Genomic DNA, 5195 nt, shown 5'->3' with positions numbered 1-5195 from the left:
CAGATTTGGAAAACAAATTGGTGACTGATGATTTGCCTTACAAAAGACTGATTCACTTAACAAAAGAGTTTACTCAAAGGTTCCTTTAAGAAGTTAGCCCCCTGATGCATTTAATGATATTATTGGATTAAAAAAAAAAAAGCGCCATCCCGACCATTCAAGGACACTGCACTGTAAATACGTGAATGCATTGTATTGTGTTGTAAGAGTGGGAATAAAGGAGTCAGGACTCTTTGACAAATGGACCATTTTGGCCCAGAGTAACACAAGGGTGGGGGGGGTGGGGTGGGGGGGCACCAGCAGAGCAAGTTTTCTTGGCCTAAAATCCAGGCGGCTTTCTGGGGAGGCTTTGGGAGTTTGTGATTTATTTAAGACCAGCTAAGCCCAAGGCCTGCAATGTGTCCATTTTGAGAACTTATGGTCAAAGTTGTACCTCTGCTCATGCTGACCCCCCATCACCTGCCCTCATCATAAAGGCTCTCAGGTGTGAGTTCAACTCTGTCCTGCGATGGTAGAAAAACACATCTATTGCCAAAAAGTGGATTCTCTCTGGTGATGAAGAATGATCCTTATTTATGTCTGCATAGGTACATTCTGGGGCCCATAAAGGTTTAATTGTCCCTCTAACTAGTTTTTTTTTAAAAACCCACAAAGAGGCTGCCAGCTTTCCCCAGAGTTTAAAACCAACTGAATGCGGTTCTGTGGAAACTGCTTTAAGTGTGGAACTCGCGCCGTGTCCTGGGGCACAAGGCGTGATTGTTTTGGGGAGTCGAAAGATGCAGCTCTTAGGAGGACTTTTAAAGTCAGTTTTTGTGGCTTTGGGCTGCTGCTGACCCTGGCTTGCTCTGCAGAGAGAGAGAGAGAGAGAGAGAGAGAGAGAGAGAGAGAGAGAAAGAGAGAGAGACTCTCTCATCAGGAGCCTGTTTCTGTAAGTTACTCCCAGGGTGCCACTGCCCTCTACTGCCACCATCCGGTTCAGGGGGGACCTCCCCGTCACAGGACCCTAAACATTCCTCTTCTCTCAGATGTTGTCTTTGAAGATTTAAAAGACTCACAGGACAGAGAAGAGATGGAAAGAGAGGAAACATGTCTCTGAGACAAAAAAGAGAAGGATGGACACTGGTAACTGAAACTGGGTCCAGACACAGACACAGTGTGCCTGACTTCTTGAGTGTGTGGGGGGGAGGGGGGGGGGAGGAGGAGCAGGGGCTCATTCTGCTCCTCCACACTGCCACCCCTGTTCATGCCTGTTTGCTCATTCTGCATCTACTACGTTCCAGGCACGGTGGTAAATGAAGTGCATGCAGTCCCTGCTCTCAGGAAGCTTATGGTCTCGTGGTGGAGTTAGACATTTGGTGAAGTTAATTTTGCTAACAAACATATAATTATATACTGTGATGAGGGCTATGAAGAAAATGTATGAAAGAAGCTAATGAGGTTCATAGAAGTTTCTCTGCAGAAGTTAGACCTGACAATCTAGACCTGAAGAATGAGGGAGTGAGTGAAGTTTGAGGGGGATAGGGGAAGGGGAAGGATACCAGATGGAAGGGACAGCATGTGCAAAGACCCTGAGGCAGGAAGGACCAAGGGCCTCTTGACTATTGCTGATAGAGTGAGATGTGGCTAAAGAGGTAGGATGTTTAATGCAGCTGCCAGAATCTTCTTTATCCTCTCTTTGAGCCCGCTTTCCTTAAAAGATTTGTAATGGTTTCTCCATCCATCACACTTCACTTTGAGCTTCAAAGGGCTATGTCCAGATTGCCCCCAGATTACCTAAACCTTTCTCACCCTCCTCTTGGGCTCTATGAGGAAAACACGTTTATCAAGAGTAAAGCAAATAGTTTTGACATGTGGTTCTGTACCATAAGGGAGGCTATAATGAAGTCAGCCCCGGTTTACATGACTCCAAATGGTTTCATTTAAATGTCCCACCCTGTATTTAGGCGTCCCTACCACTTTAGTTGACTGTTTATCTTCCAGTATAGTCTACTGTACTTGCAGTCTTGGCCTCTATTTAATTCCATCTCTTACTTTTTCCATTCCATGGCCTGTCATTTACATTTTTCTTTAGGAAATGCAAATATTTATTTACAGTATTAATTTTTACTCTTGCTTAGCACTATATATTATAAACGCTGTGATATGGGTTCTAGTCCTGAATTTTCCATAAACTGGTGGTGACCTTAGCCAAGTCATTTAACCTCACTGAGTCCAAGTTGCTTTGTAAAATGAGGTGTTTTTCATTTCTGTTATTTTGTTTTGTCTTACAAAGCTAGCAGATCCATATTCAGGATTCCTCTTAAATTCTGTGGTTCTGTCCCTCTTACAGTCATCCAGGAGTATTTCTCTTACATTTTTGTCTTTGTCAACCCCTCTTTCAGAATGTCTTTGTGGGTAGGACCAACTTTCTGTAAAATTGCTTTTGTGTGGTAACATACCCAGAGTAGTATTTAGCAAATGAAAACAGATCATGGTGTTGGGCTTGGGTTAAAGCTCACATATGGGGGGAGTGGTTGAGAAGCAGGAACATTCTAGCTGCAGGCCCGAGATTCCTTAAATTGCTTCTCAGTCTGGGGTGTATGAACCCATAGGGGTATAGAGAGGTGTGCCAGGGTGTATAGGAAGCCTTTCCTTCTGGAACAAGAATTCTACTCCAAGATTTGAGGAGAGAAAAGTGACTCTAGTATTAAGACAAGTAGGGAAATATTGTAAATAGAAAAGAAAAGTTATATGATAGCTTAATATAAAAAGGGAACCTGGGGGGTGGTCACATGTGCACTGCAATGTGAGAGGAAATGGGGCTTTTACTTCTGTCCTTGGGTTGCTCGTCTCATGCATCTTTTGAAATATGTACACTTTAATAGAGTAAAGGTGCTAAGTCACTCGAGAAGGGCATTCCTGATAAATAGTGGACAAATGTGGAAAATCCAGTTACACCCATCAGGAGAGTTTAAAGAGGGTCCTGAGGTTGAGAGGGAACCAGGTTGAACAAAGACCAAATCAGTTTTACAATCTTGCTTGGTATCATGGCTGAAGGCTGAGTCTGAACTGATCCAAACATCTGGAAAATCTCTCACCCTTTCTCTGACCTCCAGGATCACTTGTCTGTACCCCCAGCTCGGATACTTACCATACCATTTTATGTTATATTTTCTTGTTTATACGGCTTCTCAGCTAGAATCCGAGAGGTAAGGTGAATTAAGAAAAAGTATGTGATTGACAGTCAAGCCCTTACTTGCCATGTGACTTTTGGTTACTACCTGAAATCTCTCTGATTCCCAGTTTGCTCATCTATTAAATGGTGCAAAATAACACCCACCTTGCCTACCGAACAGGTAGGATTGTGTGGAGAGCATATGGATTTGCAATGTAAAAGCATTTTGTAAATCATTAAACACAAATCAGTTATTATTAACTAAGACCCCAAAGGGAAGGTGGGTATATCTCTCACATCATCTTTCTATTCCCCTCAACTTTTAACTTTGCCTAGTTGGTTCTGATAACTATTAGTGATAAAGATCATGAAATGCTGTCCCCAGGCTGACCCTGGGAAAACTCTAATTCTTCTCTCCTACCCCCATCTTTTACTCCTTTTCTGGCTTCAGTCCCCACCCCCACCCCCAGGTGCTGCCACACTGCTGTTTCTTCCTACTGCCCCGTCCAGAGAATTTGGGTATTAAGAAGACATTTAAAGAGGCTGTGTAATATATATGCATGAACTGCCGGAGGTAATTTCAGGCATCAGCAGGGAAAGTTTTATGGCAATGCCATTTTTGTGGGCAAATGAACTGGTGTCATTCTGGAAACTTTCTCCCAGAAATAAAAATGCCCAAAAAGAAATCTGGATTTTTCTTTTTTTTTTTTTTTAAGAGACCCAACCTAAATATTTCCTTATGTACTAATGAAGAACCATATTTTCATTGAACTCTTTACTGAAGTTGGACAATTCCTCTCCCTTCTGAGTTTGGAGTGAAGGCCAGCCTGTTTCATATTTGACATCTCTGAGGGAAATACCAGGAAAGGTTGAGGAGGGGGTAATGGGCAGATTTAGCATGTATTAGTTTAAGAACTCTTCAGCTAAACAGTAACTTTACTAGGCCTTTCCCTTCATATCTGCCTTGGCCTCAGAGAAGAGTGGGCTTTCTTAACCAGAAATGTTTTCAGGGGCACCTGGCTGGCTCAGTCAGTAGAGCATGCAACTCTTGATCTCAGGGGTTATGGGTTCAAGCCCTATTTAGGTGTAGAGATAAGAACGAGAGAGAGAACTGTTCTTGGGCCTTTTCATAATTTTCCCCTTCAAAATGCATGAATTGTGCAAGAAAAAGCCACATTCCACACTAACAAAGCAAGGGTTATAATAACTTGATTTCTTACAGGCAATACTTTCATCTCATGTTTTATTTTATTACTTTAAATCAAGCTTTTGTTGTAAGAAACAAAGTCATTTAATAAAGAGGGGTAGGGGTGTACGGAGTGGATGCTTTCTTTTCATTTTTTCCCCTCAAAGTGCAGGGATTGGAGGGGAGGGTGGTCGTTCCAGGTCCTTACATCACTCCAGGGGCAACAGGGCAGACCCATAACCAACGGACTTGGAGCCAGAAGCGAGGGCCAGCCCTCCAGGTCCAGGATGAGCCCAGGCCAAGAATTCAGTGGAAGAGCCTTCACTGCTGCCCAGCTCCCATGCCTCCACGGACCTGGACCTCAATAGACCTGGCCAGGAGTCTCGGTTTCCACACCTGTAGAATGGTAGCATGGCCTTGCTCTCTCAAAAAGAAACCGCCCTCCTGGGTGTGGTTGTTTCTCGGGCTATGAGAGCAGGCAGAAGAGAAACAAAGCACAGTGCCCCTCCCTCCCTAAGCAGTTCCAGGTGATCTTTTTCGTAGGGAGCCGGAGATGCCAGGCAGAGACCAACCCCAGCGACCACGCAGGGTCTGATGGGCTTCGTGCCCACGACGACCCAGCACGAGCCAGAACGCCTCGGCCCCAGCAAGGCGGGCGGCGGGCGGCCGACTGCGGGGTGGGCACGTGATCCCGCCCGTTGCCCCAGGAGACGGGCTGCGCTTCGTTCTCAAATCCCCGACTCTCCCACCGAGCGCCCCCGGCGTGGCGGGCGGGGGTGCGCGAGGGGTTCGACCAGTCGCTTCCGCGTCTCCGTCCTGCCCCTCCCGGCTGCCCGCCCCCCCGCCGCAGTGGTA

Source organism: Panthera onca, chromosome B2, assembly GCF_046562875.1.
Source record: "Panthera onca isolate mPanOnc1 chromosome B2, mPanOnc1 haplotype 2, whole genome shotgun sequence".
Lineage (NCBI taxonomy): Eukaryota > Metazoa > Chordata > Mammalia > Carnivora > Felidae > Panthera > Panthera onca.
Note: the sequence above shows the minus strand (reverse complement) of the source record.